Below are 15,425 nucleotides of genomic sequence, written 5' to 3' on the forward strand. Positions count from 1 at the left end.
TGAGGGATCTCGCCTAACACAACACAACTAAGATCGCCTTCCTCCGTTTTTTGGACGCGCTCACTAGGTGGATGTCCAGTGAACATACGGCTGAGGACGGCCGCGAGCACATTCTCATCCCTTTATGTGTTTAACCTCGAACTGAAATGCTGAAATGGGTACTGCCCACCTGTTGATACGACCAGTTTTACGCGGTCTGGCTAATACCCAGCTTAATGCTTGATTGTCGGTTTCTAACTGAGACACTCTATTTTCAAGGTAAAAGCGATACTTCTCTAGCGCGAACAAGACGGCCAACGCCTCACACTCGTAAACAGAATACTAGAGTTCGGCGCTGGTTAACCGATGAGACGTGTACGCTAATGGCTGCCTTTGTCCCTCGAACTTCTGGAGGAGGACGGCGGAAATTCCCGCAATAGCTGCGTCTGTTTGTACAATGAATTTTTTTTATTGAAATCCGGCTCTCCGAGAACCGGAGGATTGGCTATAGCTGCCTTAATGTGCTCAAACGCGGCTTCTTGGGCACGTCCCAATTCAAAACGCACCCCTTTCCGGCGCAATTCATTTAAAGGAGCCGCCAAGTGAACAAAATTAGGAACAAAACTCCTAAAATAATTCACCATGCCTATGAACCTGTCGATTCCACGTTTATCAGTAGGCGGCGGAGAGCTCTCAATGCTTTAGTCCGCTCCTGCTCAATTCGAATGCTCTGGCCAGATACTAGGTGGCCTAAGAAAGATACCTGCTGCCTGGCTAATGTCATCTTACTGGGTTTAAAAGTTAAACCGGCTCCCTCCAATATAGTAAAAACTTGCTGAATGTGATCCAAATGATCCTGGAACGAACGGCCATAAATTATTAAGTTTTCCAAATAATTATAAACACCAGACGAATTTCAAGTCCCCAAGAATATTATCCAGCAAACGAGTAAGAACGGCTGCGCCAGTGGCCGACTCTAAGGGAACCCTGTTAAACTCAAACAGATTCCTATCAGTACCAAATGCAGTAACGTGCTTAGATTCTAGGGCTAAGGGAATCTGATAATAGGCTTGATTCAAATCGAGCACAGTAAACCAAATAGCGCCGGCGAACCAAGTAAAAGAGTCATGAAGATCAGATAGAGTAACTGATTCAACGACAACCTTGGTGTTCAGGCGCCAGTAGTCAACAACAGGCCTAAAATCCCGCCCCTGATCTTTAGGAATAAGGAAGATGGGAGAGGTATAAGCAGATGTAGAAGGCCTAATAACTCCTTGCTCAAGCATTTTAGATATCTTTGCTCTTAGTATCTTCATATTATGCGGTGAGAGACGATATGGGGACTGCTTGACTGGAATATCGTCAGATAGACGAGTGTGTTAGTTAAGAACATTAGTAACCCCCAGTCTATCAAAGAGAAGCTCAGGGAACCTCCCCAACAAATCGCCCAATTCAGAGACCTGCTGTGATGACAGATGGGTGAGTTCAAACTTATTAACATTAGTATCAACAGCCAGCATACCGCCATTTCCATGCACCATACGTTTAGCACATTCACAAAACCCAAACTTCTGAAGAGAAGCGAACTTAAAGAAGAAGGTGTGTCCGGAATAATCCACAACAAGACCAGTTTTATCGATAAAAATCACATCCCAAAATCAAATCAACCGGGAGCTTCTTAACCAAGGCCAAAGACAAGGGCCAGAAGAAATCCCCAACCGAGATACTCCCTTGGACCCAATCATGCAGAGGCAACACCTGGCCATTGGCAAGCCAACGTCTCTGCACCGGAGAAGGGACCAACCGAAGTCTCGTAAGTTGATCAAATTCAAGAATCCATTCCAAGCTCAACAACGAAAAGGAGCTACCAGAATCCAAAAGGGCACAAATAGGTTCACCACCTACTCGAGAACAAATATAAGGCAAAGGCGGTGATGATGGGGCGGCGACTCGGGTACACCAATGTTTAAAGGCTCGATCCCGAAGTCACTGTCCAGCCTGGCGTCACTTATTGGCTGTGGGTGTGTGCGATTGAACACAAGAACGAACTAAATCACCTATCTGACTACACGTGAAACAACGCCATGGTTCTCTTTTAGCAGCCTCAGCCGAAGACGATAATTCGGAGTTTTCTTTGACAATGCCCATGGGCTGAACCTTAACCTTAGGACATGCATTGCCCGTGAGTGGTAACACAGATATCGCTACTACAGTGGCACGAAGCTCTTCCCAGGTTGAAGGACGATCACGAAAAACAAAGTGCGACTTATCCGCCGTCCGCATTCCCCTCAGGACAATAGAAACCAAATCCCGTTCTGGCAAATCGACCAACAGGGCCAATCAGGCTGTCTTAACTCTGTCCACATATTGATGTAACACCGCTTAATCTTTGGCATCTGCCAAATATAGCGACACTCGAGCTGTTTGCGAACCCCCATGGTCAGTCGTTCGATAACTACGAGCTTACAAGTTCCCTCAATTGCTGCAATGAGAATCCCTCTGCCATGCCTCCAGATACAAGGGTCCTCAATTCGCCTCTAACTAATCGATACAATAGGGACAAAACTACTTGATGCGAAATGCCAAAGGCAGCAGCTTGTTGCTCAAGGCGAACTAACAACCATAATAAGATTAAAATCTGCTCGAGTCGATCTATAACTAATTATGTGATGTCTCGAAGGAGGTGCACCAAAGGATTAGGCAATTTAGCAAACACTGCATCTAACTTTTCGGAAGACACAAGACCATCACTCCCGGGCCGGCTCCCGCACCCCCCTGGAGATAACAAGTCCCGCTACTCAGTCCGTTTCCCATCAAGTTCTAAACATGTAAGCTTAAAATGCAATCCATTAACCAAGGACCCCAATTCGGCTGTTAATCTCTTATGACGATCCTCCAACCTTAACACCCCTAAATCCGCTATCTGGTTGGTTAAATGCATTAACTGCGCCCGCACCCTGTCTAACTCACTCTACTAGGTTGAGTGCTCTCCAAGAAGCCTATGGTGTCCTCAAGGCCCCTAATGGCCTTAAATAGAAACTCAATGGCTGCTTCTGCCTCACCCACAATATCCAGCTTGACGTCAACAGGCTGAAGTCCGGAACACTACCCTCAATAGGCTGGTGCCTTATCGCCAGCTCATAAATGAGGTGGTCCCTCCTCAATAGGCCGATGCCGGGACACTACCTGACTGCCATTATAACTCTTCACCTAAGACAACCAAATACCAGAAACAAATACCATGTAACACTGACAGAATTAAAATTGAACCAACAGTTACTGTAATGGCAATATCACAATCGTAACCACGCTCTGCTACCAATTGAGACCTAGAAGTCATCAGGGAGAGGCAGGATAAGGCAACGATTGTGGATGGGGCCGTAATCAGCTACCGTTGGCTACAGTAAACACATACACTTTATTTGAGGAAATAATTTTCAACAATCATTTTAAAGGAATTTACTACACTGACGCCTGAAGGCCTTACTAATTAAGAATTCAAAATTATTTGTCGCCTGAAGGCCACAAGCAACTTAAGAATACTCAACAGCTGATGGCCTGAATTACAAGTGAGGAAAACAGTTACACGTTAACAAATACTAAGACATTCTCTTCTTAAAGACTCAAAAACTTGTAACAAGCTATAGAAATGGATGAAGGCCTTATTAAGAAAGAATTGCAAATTATTCGTCGGCTGAAGGCCACAAGAATTTCAGAATACTCAACGGCCGAAGGCCTGAATTACAAGTGAGGACGGCAATTACATGTTAAAAATACTAAAACCTTTTTTAAGCAATCTTAACAAACTGTAACAAGCTATAGTGACGGCTGGAGGCCTTATAAAGACAGAATCGAAAATTACTTGTCGGCTGAAACTCACAAGCAATGTTACAAACAATTAACGACTGAAGTCCTGATTAAGGAAGAATTCAAGATTATTTGACAGCTGAAGGCCACAAGCATCTTCGGAAATACTCAACGGCTGAAGGCCTGAATTACAAATAAGATAGGTAATTACACGTTAAAAATACTAAAACCTTTTTTTCACAATCTCAAACTGTAACAAGCTATAGTGACGGCTGAAAGCCTTATCAAGACAGAATTGAAAATTATTTGTCGGCTGAAAGCCACAAGCAATGTTACAAACAATTAATGGCTGAAGGCCTGAATTACAAATGAGGAAGGCAATTACTCGTTAAAGCATTAAGGTAAATTTTAAACAGTTAAGGCAACTTGACCAAGTAAGACGGAGTGATCCACAGACAGTGCTCCATAGATCGACCTGAGGAAGGTCACTACAGCTGTGCAAGTGGTGAGACCGGCAGCCAAGAGTAATGTTCACCTAAGTAGGGCAACTCAAACTAGAGACGGTTTAAACACCGATCAACCCTCTTACCAAATCCACCTAAAGCCAGATAACCAGTACAACGATGGAATAATTCAGGCGAGGGCGAGATGACAGACAGCACTGCGTCTCCAGAATTCGGTGTTTAAAACATCAAAAGGCAGAAGGAACCACTATAACCAAGGTAGACAAGAAAAACAATTATCCATACCCCAATCAAGGAGCTGTCAAACTACACGCCATGCCGGACAGCATTGGCAAGACGAGGAAAAGTATAGTGCCAGAAATCACGCTAACCTCCAGGGCAGGTAAATGGGGCGTTAGTGGCCACTAGACAGTAAGATACCGCTCGTTGCAGTTCACCAATAACAACACCAAATTCAAACAATATCAAGCAGCAGAAGGTGGCTAATAGCTTCCACCAACCTGACAGACTCCACTTGTTGCGGTTGGTCTCACCGCCACTGGGAGCAACAACACGCAAGCAACAGCGAGATCTCAAGCAGTTGAGGTTTCACTACTGGATAAGGTTCACTCAGCTTCAAAATTCCTGGGTTTGGTCATCGGCTACAGCTCCTCGATTCGACAGTGCCTGCCAGCCGCCAGGGGCCCCGGCCTGCCCTCACACTGCGGACCTCCTCGCTGCTCCGTCCGATGCCAAACTGCCCAAAACACACGACGAACCGGAAATACAAGCAGTCGCATGAAAGATACTACTGGCTATCGATAACCGCTGCTGCTGCCACTCACGGACGAACAATACTACCAAACTCAGTGGCGCCATTAACACAAGAAGGAAACGAGACGCCACTACCACTAATACAAGACGCCAAGTTATGAACAGCAAGAACGCAAGCCGCACATGGCTCAGTGCTATTTGCAAAGCTTCTGTGAATGGCAGGTTTTTACAGAGTGTCCTAGCCTTTTGTGTGACTTCCTTGTCCGAGCTAAACAGATAATTGCATTGCGCACAATACAGTCTGCATAATGTGCGTTATGAGCATCAGTAATGAACTGACAGTTACGGGTAAGGCCATGAAGTTCGGTTGCCCAGGCCCTGTATGACTGGTTTGGTTTCTTGGGGCATTGGTGGGATTCTACTCGCGCTGCTATGACATGCCTTTTATTGCGGCAATAGCTGGACAATGAATTGCACTTGTGATCAAAAGTAAGAGCTGCCAGTTCTTGTTAAGGGGCAAGCTGACACCTTAGGTGGAATTCACTAGAGGAGGAAGGCTTTGCACAAATTCGAGTCTTCCACACCGAAAGCCAAAAATATGGTGTCTGAGTCTTTTTTCGTAAGTGTCCTAACCATCAGCTGAATCATACGGAGAGAACGCCAGTGGATAGACAGGTGGAACGGTATCCTCCCTGTTAATGGAAGCCAACAAAGGGGCCACAACCACGGTAAGCTGTTCAGTCAGGGCCGGTAGCATAATGAATAAATCTGACAAAACCGCACTTAAAGAGTGCATAAGTGGAAACGGTTCCAAACTCGTCGCCAATCGTGTAGTAGGGGAAAGTGGGGGCAAGATGGGGTGGAAGGCAAGACGGGTTTTTTGTAAGTGCTGCCATGGCAAATGTCGCAACCTAGTGAGGAATAGTTGAACTAGTAGGCTGTTGCTAAGCCTGACAGTGCTGGCAGCCATTTTGAGCAAACCATTCAGAGTGTAGGCCTATACATCAAAATGTGTTTTCGTCTGTGCTGATGCAATTTTTTGTCGTTTTCAGACATGAAAAGGTAAGAGAAGTAATTGTTGCTCGTACTCTTAAGTATTATCATTGCAAAAAGCGCTTTTTTGGCAATAAATTAATGCAGGCAATAACTAATTGAATATATCCTTTGTGCTATAATATTAACCTAACCTAAAAATGGTCCTTGGGGGCAAGACGGGGTACGTAGTGGGAAGACAAGATGGGGTGCCCCACATGACATAATACATAATGCAAGAAATCTAATTATATTTTTTATTTCCAGAAAATGGTTTGGACATATAAAAGGAAAACAGAGAGGCGTTCGTGGAGTGAAGAAGCTATGAAAAATGCTGCCTCTGAAGTAGTCAACGGTCAAATGGGTTATTATCAAGCAGCAATGGCATTTCAGATGCCTCAAACAACTCTGGAACGTAAGGTAAAAAAATTCAAATCAGAATCTAATAAAGTTGAAAAAAGTGAATCTTTTGTTGTAAAGGATAAACTGGGACATTACAAAAGTTTATTTAGCCCTGAAGAATAACAAGAATTTGTTATTTATATAAAGAATATGGAAAGCCATTTGTTTGGTTTGATTGGTAATGATGTAAAGCGGCTGGCATATGGGTTAGCTGTGAGGAATAACAAGCAGCATAATTTTAACCAGACCAAAGAATCAGCTGGAAAGGATTGGCTTAGGGGATTTTTGCAAAGAAACCCAGGTTTATCATTTAGGAAACCTCAGCAAACCTCTGCAGCTAGAGCGATGACTTTTAACAAAGTTAAAGTATCCAAATTCTTTGGTTTATTAGGGGAACTATACCACCAGCACAAATGTACAGCAGTTTGAATTTATAATTGTGATGAAAGTGGGATTTCTGCTGTTTCAAAGAAAGATATTGGCATCGTAAGGGAGAAAACAAGCAGGCTCGTTATCATCTGCCAAAAGTTGGAAAACTGTCTCTGTTGAATTATGCATGAATGCAGCTGGAGTTTTTATACCACTCATGTTAGTGTATCCTTGCCAGTGAATCGAGCTGGAACTACTTAACAAGTGTTCACCTGGAATGTGGGTGGAATGTCATGTCTCTGGTTGGATGCAAAAAGGCATTTTTGAGAAATGGTTCGACAAATTCATTGAATTTCCAAAGCATTTGGATGGACATTCAACCCATATGCAGAGCCTGACTATAATTGATGGAGCAAGGGATAATTGTGTGGTCATCCTCTGTTTTCCACACTATTGTATCCATAGGCTTCAGCCTCTAGATGTTTCATTCATGAAGCCTCTCAACACGTACTGTGATCAAGAGCTGGTAAAGTTGTTACCACATTTCAGGTTGCAGAGATTTTGGGCAAAACTTTTCTCAGAGCTGCAATCATGTTGACTGCCACAAACGGTTTCAAAAAAAGGGGAATTTGCCCTTTCAAACCAGACATCTTCCCAGATTCAGTGTTTAAAGCTTCTATCACTACAGACACTCCTTTATCTACAAGTGAGGCCACTAATGTTACTGTCAATAATGATCAAAGGAGGCTTCAGTTGGCTCACATACCCAGGTTATGCAGAGAAAAGTGATGGTCCTGTCTACCAAGCGGGTCCTAAAGAGCAAGATGTGCTTGCTGTAGGCCTAAGCCCTGGGTGCTCATTTTGGAATGATAATAGCCCCAATTACCCCACTACAAACAAACAGGCTTCTGAGAACAACACCAATCAATTAAGGTCATTTGCTGTTTCACCTGAACAAATAGTCCTGATCCCTCATGTCGGACTGTGCGGCTAGTCCCGGCGGAGGTTCGAGTCCTCGCTCGGGCGTGGATGTGTGTGTTTGTCCTTAGTATAATTTAGGTTAAGTAGTGTGTAAGCTTAGGGACTGATGACCTTAGCAGTTAAGTCCCATAAGATTTCACACACCTCATGTCAGAAAGAAAAACATCCAAAAAAACAGGCCACAAAAAAGGAAAAATTTATTGTTACTAGCTCCCCTTACAAAAGAGCGCTTCTGGAGAGTGTAAGTAAAGTTAAGCCTGGCAAAAAGAAGTAACAAGAAGGAAAGAGTGCACCCGAGGAGAATTTTAAAAAATTTTCTCTTTGTTTGTAACGGAGAAAGTGGGAAAAATAAAAAACCAATGACATACTTGGCAAAGAAGATCAAAATGGGGAAAAATGAAGAACACACTGCTTGCCTATATTGCGGCTATTTCTGCTCACAGTCAACAGAAGGATGGGTTTCATGCATCTCTTGTAAAAAATGGGCTCACTGCTCATGTGCAGCAGAAGACGAGGATGCCGAGGTACACATGTCTGTGAATTTTGCTTACAGAAAGATAATGGTAACTGAATAACAATAAACTAAAGCTACTAGTGTTTAAAGTAAAAATGTTTGAACATCTTTATCCTCCATTAACAAGAATTATTTTAGTTAGGCCTATTGAAGTTAATATATTGAGTAACTAATATAACCTTTTATCATACAGTGTTTTAGGTATTGAAGTTAATGTTACAATTACTTTTTTAAGTTAGTAGCCTATTTATATAATTTCTTCATAATACAATGTTAAAAAGATGATCTCTATTTAGTTATTGGACTTATCTTTAGTAATTAAAGTTAATGTTCAAAGTTAATATTTTAAAGTTAATAGTTACTGAACTTTAATATCATATAACGTTTACTTAATGCATTTTCATTAGATCTTAAAATAAATCTTTTATAAATTTTTAAACCTGTGTTCATTGAATCATTTAATAACCTTTACCTTATACAGTATTGAGGTAACCGATCTTTCCCTCACTATAGGGCAAGATGGGGTACTTGGTAAACCCTGAAAAAATATTTTTTAATAGTAAATATTAACATTTTTTGGTCCTAATTTTTTTTATAAACACTAGAAATACTGAAGTTTAAGGTGGAATATCTGGTATTTTTATTGAGCATTTTGTAAGCCTATAAAAAATTGTTAAGTGCTTAAGTACCCCATCTTGCCCCACTCTCCCCTAGTACACGCAAACGTTTCTAGTAAGGCAAATACGGGCTTATTTATGAAGCACTCAACAATGATGGTGAACAGACTCTCATGGATCTCCGTGTAACAAGACACAGTACATGGATGTGAACGGCACAGTGGCCGTTTCAAACACGCACGAGCTACGATACCACATTCGTCTAATTCCCACTCACATGGACTAGTCACATGATATAATATTTTGTTCAACAGTGAAAAGTTGCGACAGCCCTGTCGCATATTAAACTCCTTAGGTAAAAATATGTCAAATCTCTCCTCTGGCCACTTGCAAAATTTCAGCAATACTGCGAACATTCAGTCTTTGGCCTTTCTGTGTTACATCTCGTAGCTTTGTTAAATTTCCCTTGATCTCTCGGGTATGCGACAGCATGGTTTGTCCTCAGCTTCCACAGAATCCAGACCTTCCTGTATGTCGTTCAAACACAAGCACATTCGACAAACACACATCTTTATAAGGTAGTGAGAGCATCTGAAAAGTTTCTGTGCCTGATTTTTTACGCAGTGCAGTATTACTTGATTATTATAGAGAACTCAATCTTCGAATTAAAAAAAAAAAAAATCGTTCGAAATGATCAATAGGAGATGAATCATTGTGATACACCGTACAAACTGGTGACACACACTATAGAATTATGTAATATATTTTGTGCTCAGGTATTCTGGCTTTTTTGGGGGTATAAAATTTGATTTTTGGGGATGAAGAGGGGATCCACAAAGTTGACCAAGTGAAACTCAACTCAGCACGAGGCCCGAAAGGCTGCTTATAACAGACTCAGGTTGAAGCTGAATTTCTGGTAAGCTTTCGATACAGTTGCGCAACGGTCGACGACAGAATGTTATATGTATGTACGAACTACTGGAAGATATATGTTATCGGACTAAAGCCTTTCTAACTAAAATACAGGACACACAACGTAAGAACCAAAAGTAGTGTCCTGTGCAGAACAGAGTGTTTGAGAGCAAAGGTAAAAGACTTTCAGCAGAGAGAGAGAGTACACGTAGACGATGGAAAATCACACAGCAATGCATGTTCTGAAACGCTTTCCTGACGCGGTAGTGACGACAGAAAACACGAGAAATGAAGGACATGAACAGGGTGAGGAAACATGTTTATTATACTTAGTACAACAGAAACCAAGAAATAGAACAAAAACAGACAACAATCGTTCTCAAAGAATGGTGTTCGAAATTGCAGCCCTGGACCATGATGCAGGCCACACATCTCTGTCGCACGGGAGCTGTGGAAAATTCACGTCGTGTCCCGGACTTCCCCAGCAGCTGGCACGATGTGTGCACCAAGTTCGTCAGCACTGTCACCGGCGTTCCGTGCACCAGTGTCTTGACATATTCCCAGAGGAAGTTGTCAACCGTCACCGGTCTATCCACTTTTACGATCCGTGTCAACTGATTATGAGCCTGGTCTGAAACATATTATAGGCTCTGGCGGCAGCATATTTCTCAGAACCATTTTCACACTCATCACAAGATGACTCGTGAATGCCCTGACGCTTGCGTGGGACGGAAGCCTACAAACTGGTCATAAACGAATGCGCCGATGCTACCCATCTGGCGCTCGACTGTAACGCCGACGGCAAGTGCGATGTCCTTCGACATTCCAGTCACGTTAGAAGTCGAACTGTTACATTCGCCATAGCAATGGAAACACTAACCCTCGCCAGCAGAAACTGATTTCTAATTAAATTGGTCATGAATGTACAGCAGGAATTTTTTTTAAGTCGGAAACGTAATAGGGAAATTTTCTAAGGGACAAAATTATAAGCACACAATGTTTTAACCTTAAAGTCTACAGTTTTGAGCACGAGTATCAAGATTGTTATTTAGCAGACATATTCCAAAGCTGTCAGAAAAAGCTATACACGTGATTGCGTGGCAAAAGTAGCCAGACTAAGCTAGGGATCTTCTTTGCATCCAAATAATGTACGCTCTAAACAGGCGTCTAAAGCTAGCGAAATGAGGGATGCTCAACTACCGGACCTACCGATAGATGGCTCTACCAGCTGATTACTGTCGTCTGTATTGCCCGCCATATTTGAATTTGCTAAGAAGTTTCTCTCGGTCTGTACGGTGTATAAGGAATTAAGGATTATCGAAATGGTGATTTCTTGTTCCGCTTTCAAGTGTACGAAGCGATGGAGTAAGGAAAGTGACTTACCATTTCACAGGTAATAGGACTACCGATACAATACGACAACAATACAGACTTAGTGCGTTTGCTAATTCGATGTTTTTGAACAGGTTTCCTCTAAAGCACCCAGAGCTGCTAAAAAAGTGGATTACTTCCATGAAGCGGAAAGATTTTAAACCTACGTCTTGCAGTTTTCTTTGCGTAAACCTTTTCAGGCAAGATGATTACCATTTCACAGGTAATAGGACTACCGATACAATACGACAACAATACAGACTTAGTGCGTTTGCTAATTCGATGTTTTTGAACAGGTTTCCTCTAAAGCACCCAGAGCTGCTAAAAAAGTGGATTACTTCCGTGAAGCGGAAAGATTTTAAACCTACGTCTTGCAGTTTTCTTTGCGTAAACCTTTTCAGGCAAGATGATTACGTAGTGAGCCCTGGAACGTGGAAGAAACGTCTCAGACGCGAAGCAGTGCCATCAATTTTTGACTTTCCGAAACATCTGATACCACCAAATAAACAGCCACGACGACATGTTAGATTTTGAGTGAAACGATGCTTCTCCATTTGAGGTAGCTAATTAATTTCCTTGCTATGTGTGTGGTTTTGACTTTTGTGAATTTATTTCGTACGGACACAAATGGGTTACGTAGGTCTAAGCAATGTTGTAATACAGTTCCATATTTTTGTTTTTAGCGTTCTGTCCTGGAATCCATGCTTGATTTGCCCTCTGCAGAAGCTACTGATTGCGTGGAGAATGTTGTCAATGAGAATTCTTCCGTGGAAAGCGTGTCCCATTTATCCAATGCAGAAGCTGCGAATTGTGTCGAAATCGTTAGTATAAGTATGTTTTCACACCCCCAAAGTTTTCTTATAATATTTTTTCATCAAGCCTTGAGTTATTTCAATCATATATAACGAAATTATTTCTTTATTTCAGAGTGCAGTTGGTTCTCAAGTAATTGATTGTGGTTTACAGTCAAAAGTAGAAATGGAAGACAAGGCGACCAAAACTTGCAATTTTTTCTCAGACATTGTGCACGAATTAAAACGTAAACTGAAGTGTCCGTGAAAAACTTCGAAGAAGAGAGAAGAAAGTGTTTTCCATGGATGACATCATAAGTTCATTGAAGGAGAAGGGGCATCTTCCTGAGAAGTTACATAACTTCTCAATCATCAGAAAGGAAACAAGTGGAATTAGTGTGCAATTTAGTGGACAACTCTCTCTCGTCAAAGGGTAATAGATACACAACAAATATGAAAATGTTTGCGATGACTGTGTACTGTTATTCACCAGCAGCATATGAATACCTGCAAAAATTAATGCCTCTGACCCATAAATCATTGATTTCCAAATGGGTGGCAAGTGTCGACTGTGAAACTGGCTTCTTAAAAGACGTTTTTAAGTATGTTGATTCGAACCCAATCGTAAGGGACCAGTTCAGCGATTCATGTCTAATTGTAGACAGTGTGGCACTTAGGAAGCAAGCAGTTTGGGACCAAGGAACTAAGCAATACACAGGTTTTTTAGAGTTTGGTGGGGAAGTGCCTCAGTCAAAAGAAGTAATAGAGGCATCTGAGGCTCTGGTTTTCATGCTTGTCTCTATTAAAGGCAAATTTATATGCCCGATTGCATATTTCTTTATCAACGGTGTACAGGCAAATAATCAGGCCACACTGATGAAATCCGCTTTAGAGAGGCTGCATAGTTCTGGCATTAGGGTTTGGTGTGTTACATGTGATGGCTGCAAGGTAAATATAAGCACTTTACGTACACTTGGCTGTACTTTAAAATTTTCCAAGGGTGATTTTAAGAGCTACAGTGTTTATTGTATGTTGGACATGTCATATGATGAAGTTTGCCAGAAATGCTCTAGCAGAAGTATCTGCTATTGAGTCTCCAACTGGCATTATTAGATGGCATTTCATTGAGCAATTGAACAAGGTACAACAAGAAGAAGGTATGACATTTGCCAACAAACATATAAGTTATGAAAATAGAAAAATGAATGTTTCATTAGCTCCACAGACTTTGAGTTCTAGTGTGGCAGATAGTATAGAGTTTTTGAGGAGGGTTGGTGATCCAAATATTACAGGAAGTGAAGCAACAGTAGAATTTTTGTATAATATTGATAGGATTTTTGATATTCCGAACTCCAGAAATCCATTAGGTAAAGGGTATAAGAGCCCCCTGAGACTTGATAACAAATCTTATTGGCTTGGTATTTAAAAAAAAAATTAAATTAAAAAAAAATGGTTCAAATGGCTCTGAGCACTATGGAACTTAGCATCTATGATCATCAGTCCACTAGAACTTAGAACTACTTAAACCTAACTAACCTAAGGACATCACACAACACCCAGTCAACACGTTGGTATTTTCAGACACACTGAAAATTATATCAAAAGCTTAAAAATCATTGGTGTTCCATTGCTGCTCCATGCAAGAAATACTTTTACTTTTGGGATAATTTTCAATATGCAATCAGTAAGGCACATAGCTCTGACAAGTATGCTTCGTGTTGAATCTCCTTTGAAGCATTTGCTAACATATAAACTGTCACAAGACCACATAGAGCTTTTTTTCCCCTGCATTCAGTCCAGATGTGGTTCGTACAACAATCCAAATGCATACCAGTTCAAATGTGCCATGAGAAAGTTGCTCTTGGGTAACAGTGTCACTGCAATGAATGGGAATTGCTCAAATTTTAATGTGTGTTGTTTGCCACCTGTTTATGATTTTCATGCAAGAAAGCATGTAGTAGAAAGTGATGAAAGTGCTGCAGAAAATGAAGTAGAGGAGTGGTGTGCACTTCTTGATGATAAGATTAAGTTCTCATTTCCCAAGAAAAACACACTCTATTATATTGCAGGGTATGTGTCATTGCGCCTTTCAAGGCAGATCACATGCAAAGACTGTCTTCACATACTGAAGCATTAGAATGTGATTCTCTCTATGCTTTTCCCAATATGGCCAATAAAAATGCATTTGTAAATTTTGTTAACTGGGGAAAACTGGTTAAAACAAGTGACTGCGTGTACTCTGTTGTAGAATACTCAGAAACTGTTTTAGATGTTTGTGACTGCTGGGGATATGTGACAGAAATATATACAGGCAAAGATTTTGCATTGTGTTAAAAATAAATTTGTAGATTACCCATTTCCTGCTCTTGATCATGATTACCGTTATGAAATTAGGATTGAGGACTTACATCAGACTTAACTTGTTTGTAAGATTGCATCCCTATACTCCTGCATACGCTTAAAAAAGCCTGCTGAGAAAATTTTAAACACCAAATCAAGTATAAGGCAGAAGTTAAATAAACTCATATTGTTTAATCATGTATAGTGCTCAAATTGGAAAAATTATGTAATGGGACATTCCATGCAGATGGGTGTGACATTTTGACAGATTTTAAAAACTATTTTGTCCATAGATTTGTTGTTGTGTAATGATGAACTTCAAAAGATGAATCACATTGAAGTAAAATTAAGTCTTTACATCCTGTGTAGATATTGTAACAAAATTATAATTGTTTATTATATAAGCTTATTTTAAGATGTTTGGTGTTACAAAATATGCACTTGCATTAAAAATGGGTGATTTGTGTGAAATTAATGAAAAAAAAAATTTTCTGAGACTTATTTGACAGATGGCTTTCAGTGTGAGAAAATATGTCCCTCAATAACTACGTTAACTTGAATTTTTCTCTTTAAGAAAACAGTTTAATCACAGGATGGGTGTGATCTAATGAAGTATGCAGTGGCCCTATGTTTCAAACAGTAATGTTTGTGGATACTCTGCAACATAAGAGCAATAAAATTGTTACTCTGTTAATTCTTGTTTTAATACTTCCTATAATGAACACAATGTTCCAGTTGATCATAAGCATTCTTATTACTTTATAACCATTCTAGAATAAGGGGACCTGAGTCAGGCAAAACCTAATTTTCTGAATTTTGTCTTTATTTTGCTAGGATGTCTTTCTATTATATTTTCCTGTGTTTAGGGGGGGGGGGGGGGGGAGAAGAGAATGCAAATAATCATATAGAATTATCTTTCTAGCACTACAAAGTGCAGAATACAGTGATTACAGGTACACGTGGAAATCTAGGAAATTTCAGTATTCATGTTACATGCCTAATTTTCATTAACATTTACCTTAATTACACAGTTACACTTTTTGCTGATTTGAACTGTGTACTACATGTTAAAAAGATTTTGTTTGGTCATAGT

The sequence above is a fragment of the Schistocerca piceifrons genome, chromosome 5 (genome assembly GCF_021461385.2).
Source record: "Schistocerca piceifrons isolate TAMUIC-IGC-003096 chromosome 5, iqSchPice1.1, whole genome shotgun sequence".
In the NCBI taxonomy this organism is placed as follows: Eukaryota; Metazoa; Arthropoda; class Insecta; order Orthoptera; family Acrididae; genus Schistocerca; species Schistocerca piceifrons.